Genomic DNA, 13,276 nt, shown 5'->3' on the forward strand with positions numbered 1-13,276 from the left:
TAAATAGGCGAAGAGGCAGAGTCGGAAGGCTGACGAGGCGGTGACACCATAGGGGGGCGTGGCCCACCCCTGGCCCGCGCCGGCCTGGTGTCTGGCGGCCCTGTGGCCCCCCTCTGGTTCCTCTCGGGTGTTCTGGAAGCTTCGTCCAATTATAAGATGCTGGGCGTTGATTTCGTCCAATTCCGAGAATATTTCCTTACTAGGATTTCTGAAACCAAAAACAGCAGAAAACAGGAACTGGCACTTCGGCATCTCGTCAATAGGTTAGTTCCGGAAAATGCATAAAATCATCATAAAGTGTGAACAAAACATGTAGGTAATGTCATAAAACAAGCATGGAACATAAGAAATTATCGATACGTCGGAGACGTATCAGCATCCCCAAGCTTAGTTCCTACTCGTCCCGAGTAGGTAAACGATAACAAAGATAATTTCTGAAGTGACATGCCATCATAATCTTGATCAATACTATTGTAAGCACATGTAATGAATGCAGCGATTCGAAGCAATGGTAAAGACAATGGTTAAACAATTGAATCATATAGCAAAGACTTTTCATGAATAGTACTTTCAAGACAAGCATCAATAAGTCTTGCATAAGAGTTAACTCATGAAGCAATAGATTCATAGTAAAGGCATTGAAGTAACACAAAGGAAGATTAAGTTTCAGCGGTTGCTTTCAACTTGTAACATATATATCTCATGGATACTGTCAATGCAAAGTAATATAACAAGTGCAATATGCAATTATGTAGGAATCAATGCACAGTTCACACAAGTTTTTGCTTCTTGAGATGGAGAGAAATAGGTGAACTGACTCAACATAAAAGTAGAAGAAAGACCCTTCGAAGAGGGAAGCATCGATTGCTATATTTGTGCTAGAGCTTTTATTTTGAAAACATAAAGAGAGCATAAAAGTAAAATTTTGAGAGGTGTTTGTTGTTGTCAACGAATGGTAATGGGCAATCTAACCCCCTTGCCAGACAAACCTTCAAAGAGCGGCTCCCATGAAACATTTTTATTTTTGGGTGGCACTCCTTCCAACCTTTACTTTCACAAACCATGGCTAACCGAATCCTCGGGTGCCTGCCAACAATCTCATACCATGAAGGAGTGCCTTTTTATTTTAGTTTTATTTAGATGACACTCCTCCCCACCTTTGCTTTCTCAAGCCATGGCTAACCGAATCCTCGGGTGCCGTCCAACAATCACATACCATGGAGGAGTGTCTATTTTTTTGTAAAATTATGAGAGTTAATTAATCGGGGCTGGGAACCCCATTGCCAGCTCTTTTTGCAAAATTATTGGATAAGCGGATGAAGCCACTAGTCCATTGGTGAAAGTTGCCCGACAAGATTGAAAGATAAACACCACAGTACATACTTCCTCATGAGCTATAAAACATTGACACAAAAGAGGTAATAACTTTTGAATTGTTTAAAGATAGCACTCAAGCAATTTACTTTGGAATGGCAGAGAAATTCCATGTAGTAGGTAGGTATGGTGGACACAAGTGGCATAGTTTTTGGCTCAAGGATTTAGATGCATGAGAAGTAATCCCTCTCAATACAAGGCTTAGGCTAGCAAGGTTGTTTGAAGCAAACAAAAGTATGAACTGGTACAGCAAAACTTACATAAGAACATATTGCAAGCATTATAAGACTCTACATTGTCTTCCTTGTTGTTCAAACACTTTACTAGAAAATATCTAGACCTTAGAGAGACCAATCATGCAAACCAAATTTTAACAAGCTCTATGTAGTTCTTCACTAATAGGTGCAAAGTATATGATGCAAGAGCTTAATCATGAGCACAACAATTGCCAAGTATCAAGTTATTCAAGACATCATACCAATTACTACATGTAGCATTTCCCGTTTCCAACCATATAACAATTAATGAAGCAGTTTCAACATTCGCCATGAAAATTAAAAGCTAAGAACACATGTGTTCATATGAACCAGCGGAGCGTGTCTCTCTCCCACACAAGCATTTATTAAGAGAATGGAAATAACAAAACGAAAATAAAAGCACACAGACGCTCCAAGTAAAGTACATAAGATGTGACCGAATAAAAATATAGTTTCAAGAGAAGAAACCTGATAAATTGTTGATGAAGAAGGGGATGCCTTGGGCATCCCCAAGCTTAGATGCTTGAGTCTTCTTGAAATATGCAGGGATGAACCACGGGGGCATCCCCAAGCTTAAACTTTTCACTCTTCTTGATCGTATTATATCATCCTCCTCTCTTGACCCTTGAAAACTTCCTCCACACCAAACTCAAAACAAACTTATTAGAGGGTTAGTGCATAATCAAAAATTCACATGTTCAGAGGTGACACATTCATTCTTAACACTTCTGGACATTGCTCAAAGCTACTGGAAGTTAATGGAACAAATAAATCCATCCAACACAGCAAAAGAGGCAATGCGAAATAAAAGGCAGAATCTATCAAAACAGAACAGTCCGTAAAGAAGAATTTCTAAGAGCCACCAGACTTGCTCAAATGAAAATGCTCAAATTGAATGAAAGTTGCGTACATATCTGAGGATCACTCACGTAAATTGGCAGAATTTTCTGAGTTACCTACACAGAATTCAACCCAAATTCGTGACAGCAAGAAATCTGTTTCTGCGCAGTAATCCAAATCTAGTATGAACCTTACTATCAAAGACTTTACTTGGCACAACAATGCAATAAAATAAAGATAAGGAGAGGTTGCTACAGTAGTAACAACTTCCAAGATACAAATATAAAACAAAAGTACTGTAGCAAAATAACACATGGGTTATCTCCCAATAAGTTCTTTCTTTATAGCCATTAAGATGGGCTCAGCAGTTTTAATGATGCACTCGCAAGAAATAGTAGTTGAAGCAAAAGAGAGCATCAAGAAGCAAATTAGAAATACTTTTAAGTCTAACCCACTTCCTATGAAAAGGAATCTTGTAAATAAACAAATTCAAGAAGCATAACGCAACAAGCATAGAAAGATAAAACAAGTGCAGCTTCAAGATTTTCAGCAAAAAGAGAGGTGTTTTAGTAACATGAAAATTTCTACAACCATATTTTCCTCTATCATAATAATATCCAGTAGCATCATGAGCAAACTCAACAATATAACTATCAAGTGAAACATTCTTATCATGAGTCTCATGCATAAAATTATTACTACTCCCTGATACGCGTACATCACGCGACCGTTGGGAACCCCAAGATGAAGGTGTGATGCGTACAGCGGCAAGTTTTCCCTCAGTATGAAACCAAGGTTTAATCGAACCAGTAGGAGTCAAGAAGCACGTTGAAGGTTGATGGCGGCGAGATGTAGTGCGGCGCAACACCAGGGATTCCGGCGCCAACGTGGAACCTGCACAACACAAACCAAGTACTTTGCCCCAACGAAACAGTGAGGTTGTCAATCTCACCGGCTTGCTGTAACAAAGGATTAGATGTATAGTGTGGATGATGATTGTTTGCAGAGAACAGTAGAACAATTGCAGTAGATTGTATTTCAGTTGTAGAGAATGGACCGGGGTCCACAGTTCACTAGTGGTGTCTCTCCCATAAGATAAATAGCATGTTGGGTGAACAAATTACAGTTGGGCAATTGACAAATAGAGAGGGCATGACCATGCACATACATATTATGATGAGTATAGTGAGATTTAATTGGGCATTACGACAAAGTACATAGACCGCTATCCAGCATGCATCTATGCCTAAAAAGTCCACCTTCAGGTTATCATCCGAACCCCTTCCAGTATTAAGTTGCAAACAACAGACAATTGCATTAAGTATGGTGCGTAATGTAATCAATAACTACATCCTCGGACATAGCATCAATGTTTTATCCCTAGTGGCAACAGCACATCCATAACCTTAGAGGTTTCTGTCACTCCCCCAGATTCACGGAGGCATGAACCCACTATCGAGCATAAATACTCCCTCTTGGAGTTAAGAGTAAAAACTTGGCCAGAGCCTCTACTAATAACGGAAAGCATGCAAGATCATAAACAACACATAAATTGATAATCAACATAATATAGTATTCTCTATCCATCGGATCCCAACAAACACAACATATAGCATTACAGATAGATGATCTTGATCATGTTAGGCAGCTCACAAGATCCGACAATGAAGCATAATGAGGAGAAGACAACCATCTAGCTACTGCTATGGACCCATAGTCCAGGGGTGAACTACTCACTCATCACTCCGGAGGCGACCATGGCGGTGTAGAGTCCTCCGGGAGATGAATCCCCTCTCCGGCAGGGTGCCGGAGGCGATCTCCTGAATCCCCCGAGATGGGATTGGCGGCGGCGGCGTCTCTGGAAGGTTTTCCGTATCGTGGCTCTCGGTACTGGGGGTTTCGCGACGAAGGCTATTTGTAGGCGGAAGGGCAGGTCAGGGGGCCACACGAGGGGCCCAGGAGACAGGTCGGCGCGGCCAGGGCTTGGGCCGCGCCGCCCTACCTCCTGGCCACCTCGTGGCCCCACTTCGTTGACTCTTCGGTCTTCTGGAAGCTTCGTGTGAAAATAGGCCCCTGGGCGTTGATTTCGTCCAATTCCGAGAATATTTCCTTACTAGGATTTCTGAAACCAAAAACAGCAGAAAACAAAGAAGCGGCTCTTCGGCATCTCGTTAATAGGTTAGTTCCAGAAAATGCATAAATATGATGTAAAGTATGCATAAAACATGTAGATATCATCAATAATGTGGCATGGAACATAAGAAATTATCGATACGTCGGAGACGTATCAGCATCCCCAAGCTTAGTTTCTGCTCGTCCCGAGCAAGTAAACAATAACAAAGATAATTTCTGAAGTGACATGCCATCATAACCTTGATCATACTATTGTAAGCATATGTAATGAATGCAGCGATCAAAACAATGTAAATGACATGAGTAAACAACTGAATCATATAGCAAAGACTTTTCATGAATAGTACTTCAAGACAAGCATCAATAAGTCTTGCATAAGAGTTAACTCATAAAGCAATAATTCATAGTAGAGGCATTGAAGCAACACAAAGGAAGATGAAGTTTCAGCGGTTGCTTTCAACTTATAACATGTATATCTCATGGATATTTGTCAATGTAAAGTAATATAACAAGTGCAATATGCAAGTATGTAGGAATCAATGCACAGTTCACACAAGTGTTTGCTTCTCGAGGTGGAGAGAGATAGGTGAACTGACTCAACAATAAAAGTAAAAGAAAGGTCCTTCAAAGAGGAAAGCATCGATTGCTATATTTGTGCTAGAGCTTTGATTTTGAAAACAAGAAACAATTTTGTCAACGGTAGTAATAAAGCATATGTGTTATGTAAATTATATCTTACAAGTTGCAAGCCTCATGCATAGTATACTAATAGTGCCCGCACCTTGTCCTAATTAGCTCGGATTACCTGGATTATCATCACAATGCACATGTTTTAACCAAGTGTCACAAAGGGGTACCTCTATGCACTTTGTACAAAGGTCTAAGGAGAAAGCTCGCATCGGATTTCTCGCTATTGATTATTCTCAACTTAGACATCCATACCGGGACAACATAGACAACAGATAATGGACTCCTCTTATATGCATAAGCATGTAGCAACAATTAATTTTCTCATATGAGATTGAGGATATTTGTCCAAAACTGAAACTTCCACCATGGATCATGGCTTTAGTTAGCGGCCCAATGTTCTTCTCTAACATTATGCAATGCTCTAACCATTTTGGCGGTAAATCTCCCTTACTTCAGACAAGACGAACATGCATAGCAACTCACATGATATTCAACAAAGAGTAGTTGATGGCGTCCCCAGGAACATGGTTACCGCACAACAAGCAACTTAATAAGAGATAAAGTGCATAAGTACATATTCAATACCCCAATAGTTTTTAGGCTATTTGTCCCATGAGCTATATATTGTAAAGGTAGAGGATAGAAATTTAAAGGTAGCACTCAAGCAATTTACTTTGGAATGGCGGAGAAATACCATGTAGTAGGTATGTATGGTGGACACAAATGGCATAGTGGTTGGCTCAAGTATTTGGATGCATGAGAAGTATTCCCTCTCGATACAAGGTTTAGGCTAGCAAGGCTATTTGAAACAAACACAAGGATGAAGCGGTGCAGCAAAACTCACATAAAAGACATATTGTAAACATTATAAGACTCTACACCGTCTTCCTTGTTGTTCAAACTCAATACTAGAAATTATCTAGACCTTAGAGAGACCAATTATGCAAACCAAATTTTAGCATGCTCTATGTATTTCTTCATTAATGGGTGCAAAGTATATGATGCAAGAGCTTAAACATGAGCACAAAAATTGCCAAGTATCACATTATCCAAAACATTATAGCAATTACTACATGTATCATTTTCCAATTCCAACCACATAACAATTTAACGAAGAAGAAACTTCACCATGAATATTATGAGTAAAGCCTAAGGACATATTTGTCCATATGCAACAGCGGGGCGTGTCTCTCTCCCACACAACGAATGCTAGGATCCATTTTATTCAAACAAAACAAAAACAAAAACAAACCGACGCTCCAAGCAAAGTACATAAGATGTGATGGAATAAAAATATAGTTTCACTAGAGGAACCTGATAATGTTGTCGATGAAGAAGGGGATGTCTTGGGCATCCCCAAGCTTAGACGCTTGAGTCTTCTTGATGTATGCAGGGGTGAACCACCGGGGCATCCCCAAGCTTAGAGCTTTCACTCTCCTTGATCATGTTGTATCATCTCCCTCTCTTGATCCTTGAAAACTTCCTCCACACCAAACTCAAAACAACTCATTAGAGGGTTAGTGCACAATTAAAATTTACATGTTCAGAGGTGACATAATCATTCTTAACACTTCTGGACATTGCACAAAGCTACTCAAAGTCAATGGTATCGAAAAATCCATCAAGCATAGCAAAACAGGCAATGCGAAATAAAAGGCAGAATCTGTCAAAACAGAACAGTTCGTAAAGACGAATTTTATTGAGGCACCAGACTTGCTCAAATGAAAATGCTCAAATTGAATGAAAGTTGAGTACATATCTGAGGATCACTCACGTAAATTTGCATAGTTTTCTGAGTTACCTACAGAGAATTAGGCCCAGATTCGTAACAGCGAAGAAATCTGTTTCTGCGCAGTAATCCAAATCTAGTATGAACCTTACTATCAACGACTTTACTTGGCACAACAATGCACAGAAATAAGATAAGGAGAGGTTGCTACAGTAGTAACAACTTCTAAGACTCAACAAAACAGTAGCAAAATAAAAACATGGGTTATCTCCCAAGAAGTGCTTTCTTTATAGCCATTAAGATGGGCTCAGCAGTTTTAATGATGCACTCGCAAGAAATAGTAGTTGAAGCAAAAGAGAGCATCAAGAAGCAAATTCAAAACACATTTAAGTCTAACATGCTTCCTATGCAAAGGAATCTTGTAAGTAAACAAGTTCATGAAGAGCAAAGTAACAAGCATAGGAAGATAGAACAAGTGTAGCTTCAAAAATTTCAGCACATAGAGAGGTGTTTTAGTAACATGAAAATTTCTACAACCATATTTTCCTCTCTCATAATAATATTCAGTAGCATCATGAGCAAACTCAACAATATAACTATCACATAAAGCATTCTTATCATGAGTCTCATGCATAAAATTATTACTACTCTCCACATAAGCATAGTCATTCTTATTAATTGTAGTGGGAGCAAATTCAACAAAGTAGCTATCATTTTTATTCTCATCACCATAACCATCAAATCTAGGAGGCATATTGTAATCATAATAAACTTTATCCTCCATAGTAGGCGGCACCAATATACCACTATCATCATAAATGGGAGGTAGAGTATCACCAAAGTAAATTTTCTCCTCCATGCTCGGGGGACTAAAAATATCATGCTCATCGAAACCAGCTTCCCCAAGCTTAAATTCTTCCATAGCATTAGCAATAATAGTGTTCAAAGTATTCATACTAATAACATTGCCATTAGCACGCATATAAAGTTCCATAGGTTTTAAAATTTTCTCTTCAAACACCTCATGTCCTAACTCAAGATAAATACTATAAAGATCTCTAATATTTTTGTTGTTTTCCATTAAGCCTAACTAATGAAATAAAAACATGCATGGAATTAAGTAAAGTAAAACAAGTAACTAATTTTTTGTGTGTTTTGATTTAGTGCAGCAAACAAAGTAGTAAATAAAATAAAGCAAGACAAAAACAAAGTAAAGAGATTGCGATGTGGAGACTCCCCTTGCAGCGTGTCTTGATCTCCCCGGCAACGGCGCCAGAAAACAGTCTTGATACGCGTACAGCACGCGACCGTTGGGAACCCCAAGAGGAAGGTGTGATGCGTACAGCGGCAAGTTTTCCCTCAGTATGAAACCAAGGTTTAATCGAACCAGTAGGAGTCAAGAAGCACGTTGAAGGTTGATGGCGGCGAGATGTAGTGCGGCGCAACACCAGGGATTCCGGCGCCAACGTGGAACCTGCACAACACAAACCAAGTACTTTGCCCCAACGAAACAGTGAGGTTGTCAATCTCACCGGCTTGCTGTAACAAAGGATTAGATGTATAGTGTGGATGATGATTGTTTGCAGAGAACAGTAGAACAATTGCAGTAGATTGTATTTCAGTTGTAGAGAATGGACCGGGGTCCACAGTTCACTAGTGGTGTCTCTCCCATAAGATAAATAGCATGTTGGGTGAACAAATTACAGTTGGGCAATTGACAAATAGAGAGGGCATGACCATGCACATACATATTATGATGAGTATAGTGAGATTTAATTGGGCATTACGATAAAGTACATAGACCGCTATCCAGCATGCATCTATGCCTAAAAAGTCCACCTTCAGGTTATCATCCGAACCCCTTCCAGTATTAAGTTGCAAACAACAGACAATTGCATTAAGTATGGTGCGTAATGTAATCAATAACTACATCCTCGGACATAGCATCAATGTTTTATCCCTAGTGGCAACAGCACGTCCATAACCTTAGAGGTTTCTGTCACTCCCCCAGATTCACGGAGGCATGAACCCACTATTGAGCATAAATACTCCCTCTTGGAGTTAAGAGTAAAAACTTGGCCAGAGCCTCTACTAATAACGGAGAGCATGCAAGATCATAAACAACACATAGATTGATAATCAACATAACATAGTATTCTCTATCCATCGGATCCCAACAAACACAACATATAGCATTATAGATAGATGATCTTGATCATGTTAGGCAGCTCACAAGATCCGACAATGAAGCATAATGAGGAGAAGACAACCATCTAGCTACTGCTATGGACCCATAGTCCAGGGGTGAACTACTCACTCATCACTCCGGAGGCGACCATGGCGGTGTAGAGTCCTCCGGGAGATGAATCCCCTCTCCGGCAGGGTGCCGGAGGCGATCTCCTGAATCCCCCGAGATGGGATTGGCGGCGGCGGCGTCTCTGGAAGGTTTTCCGTATCGTGGCTCTCGGTACTGGGGGTTTCGCGACGAAGGCTATTTGTAGGCGGAAGGGCAGGTCAGGGGGCCACACGAGGGGCCCAGGAGACAGGTCGGCGCGACCAGGGCTTGGGCCGCGCCGCCCTACCTCCTGGCCACCTCGTGGCCCCACTTCGTTGACTCTTCGGTCTTCTGGAAGCTTCGTGTGAAAATAGGCCCCTGGGCGTTGATTTCGTCCAATTCCGAGAATATTTCCTTACTAGGATTTCTGAAACCAAAAACAGCAGAAAACAGCAACTGGCTCTTCGGCATCTCGTTAATAGGTTAGTTCCAGAAAATGCATAAATATGATGTAAAGTATGCATAAAACATGTAGATATCATCAATAATGTGGCATGGAACATAAGAAATTATCGATACGTCGGAGACGTATTACTCCCAACATAAGCATAGTCATTCTTATTAATTGTAGTGGGAGCAAATTCAACAAAGTAGCTATCATCAAATATAGGAGGCATATTGTAATCATAATCAAATTTATCCTCCATAACAGGTGGCACCAAAAGACTACTATCATTATAATCATCATAAATAGGAGGCAAAGTATCATCAAAGTAAATTTTCTCCTCAATGCTTGGGGAACTAAAAAGATCATGCTCATCAAAACCAGCTTCCCCAAGCTTAGAATTTTCCATATCATTAGCAACAATGGTATTCAAAGTGTTCATACTAATATGTTCCATGGGTTTTTTAATTTTCGCATCAAACCATCCATGTCTTAACTCAGGAAATAATTTAAGAAGCTCACTGTTACTTTCCATTATGCCAAACTAGTGATAAACAAGAAACAAAAAGATGCAATTGCAGGATCTAAAGGAAATAGCTTCGAGTACTTACAACGGCGCCGGAAAATAGCTTAGTAGCCGAGATCCGGAGTGTGAGTACCTTTTACCTTTTCTCCCCGGCAACGGCGCCAGAAAATAGCTTGATGTCTACGCATGCTCCTTTTCCTGTAGACAGTGTTGGGCCTCCAAGAGCAGAGGTTTGTAGAACAGCAGCAAGTTTTCCCTTAAGTGGATCACCCAAGGTTTATCGAACTCAGGGAGGAAGAGGTCAAAGATATCCCTCTCATGCAACCCTGCAACCACAAAGCAAGAAGTCTCTTGTGTCCCCAACACACCCAGTACACTTGTCAGATGTATAGGTGCACTAGTTCGGCGAAGAGATAGTGAAATACAGGTGGTATGAATATATATGAGCAGTAGTAACGGCACCAGAAAATAGCTTGATGCTACAACTGGCGTGTGGTTGATGGTGGGAATATTGCAGGCAGTAGAGATGCAGTAAAACAGTAAACAAGCGGTGATTGCAGTATTTGGAAACAAGGCCTAGGGATCATACTTTCGCTAGTGGACACTCTCAACATTGATCACATAACATAATAGATAAATGCTATACTCTACACTATCTTGTTGGATGATGAACACCACTAATTGTGTAGGGCTACAAGAACCTCAGTGCCGGAGTTAACAAGCTCCACAATATTCGATATTCATATTTAAATAACCTTAGAGTGCATGATAGATCAACACAACTATACCAAGTACTAACATAGCATGCACACTGTCACCTTCATACTATGAAAGGAGGAATAGATCACATTAATACCATCATAGTAATAGTTAACTTCATAATCTACAAGAGATCATAATCATAAACTACGCCAAGTACTACATGATGCACACACTGTCACCATTACATCATGGAGGAGGAATAGAGTACTTTAATAGCATCACTAGAGTAGCACATAGATTAATAGTGATACAAAACTCATATGAATCTCAATCATGTAAGGCAGCTCATGAGATCATTGTATTGAAGTACATAGGAGAGAGATTAACCACATAGCTACCGGTACAGCCCTTAGCCTTGATGGAGAACTACTCCCTCCTCATCATGGAGACAACGATGGCGGTGAAGATGGCGGTGGAGACGGCGGCGGAGATGACTCCGGGGGCAATTCCCCGTCCCGGCGGCGTGCCGGAACAGAGAGTCCTGTCCCCCAGATCTTGGCTTCGCGATGGCGGCGGCTCTGGAAGGTTTCTCGTACCGTGGCTTTTCCGTATCGAAGATTTAGGTCAGGGACCTTTAAATAGGCGAAGAGGCGGAGTCGGAAGGCTGACGAGGCGGTGACACCATAGGGGGGCGCGGCCCATCCCTGGCCCGTGCCGGCCTGGTGTCTGGCGGCCCTGTGGCCCCCCTCTGGTTCCTCTCGGGTGTTCTGGAAGCTTCATCCAATTATAAGATGCTGGGCGTTGATTTTGTCCAATTCCGAGAATATTTCCTTACTAGGATTTCTGAAACCAAAAACAGCAGAAAACAGGAACTGGCACTTCGGCATCTCGTCAATAGGTTAGTTCCGGAAAATGCATAAAATCATCATAAAGTGTGAACAAAACATGTAGGTAATGTCATAAAACAAGCATGGAACATAAGAAATTATCGATACGTCGGAGACGTATCAGGGGTTTTCTGGAGAATATGCTTATTAGATTGGGTTTCCACCAAGATTTTGTTCAGCTTCTTATGGCTTGTGTGAGTTCGGTGAAATATAAAGTAAGGTATAATGATCAAGAAACACAAGAATTCTTTCCTACTAGAGGTTTGAGACAGGGGGACCCTCTTTCCCCATATCTTTTCTTAATATGTGCAGAAGGATTATTAAGTTTATTGGCTCATAGTGAGGAGGTTGTGGTATTGAAGGAGTAAGGGTGTGCAGAAATGCACCATCAGTTTCACATTTATTATTTGCTGATGATTCCCTGATCCTTATGAAGGCAAACAATGTTAATGCAACCTCATTGAGACAAGTGCTTGAGCATTGTTGTGCAAATTCAGGACAGATGGTGAGTGAGGCTAAGTGCAGTATATTATTACTGAGGCTCTATCTGTTGGGATTCGTAGCATAGAAAACAAAAAAATTCCTACCGCAAGAACGAATAACAAGCCAAGATCTAATCTAGTAGATGGTAGCAACGAGATGAAGATCATGAGACCAACCCTCGAAGATTCCAAAGCCTACGATATTAGATCTCGTTGTTGATGTAGTCGATCACTTGCCGCTTTCAAAAGCGCGTAGATCTTGACGGTGCCACAATCGGGCAGCACCTCCGTACTCGGTCACATGTTCGGTGTTGATGACGACGTCCTTCTCCCCGTTCCAGCGGGCAGCGGATGTAGTAGATCCTCCTCAGAATCCCGATAGCACGACGGCGTGGTGTCGATGGTGGTGGAGATCTCCGGCAGGGCTTCGCCTAAGCGCTACGGGGAATTGGGAGGAGGGAGGTCGGCTAGGGTTTGGGGAGAGGGGCGCTGGCCTTGGTGCCCTTGGGTGGTGCGGCTGGTGTGGTGGCCGGCCCCCTCCCTCTCTCCCTCATTATATAGGTGGAACCCCAAGGGTTAGCCCAAAGATTCGAATAAGAGTCCAACTCAAAAACTTACCAAAGGGCGAAACCTAGGGGGAGTGGGACTCCTCCCTTTCCTTCTTCCTTGGCCGGCCAAGGTGGTGGAGTCCACCATGGACTCCACCTTCCCTCTTGATTGGCTGGTTAGGGTTCGTGGAGTCCATCCGGGACTCCACCTTCCATGGTGATTTCTTCCGGAAGGTTCTAGAACATTCTAGCGCCTTCCATAAATGCACCAGATCATTTCCAAACTTGGAAAGTGACTTGCTATATATGAATCTTAGTCTCTAAACCATTCTGGACCTCCTCGTGATGTCCTGGATCCCATCCGAGACTCCGAACAACATTCGAACTC

Source organism: Lolium perenne, chromosome 4, assembly GCF_019359855.2.
Source record: "Lolium perenne isolate Kyuss_39 chromosome 4, Kyuss_2.0, whole genome shotgun sequence".
NCBI lineage: Eukaryota > Viridiplantae > Streptophyta > Magnoliopsida > Poales > Poaceae > Lolium > Lolium perenne.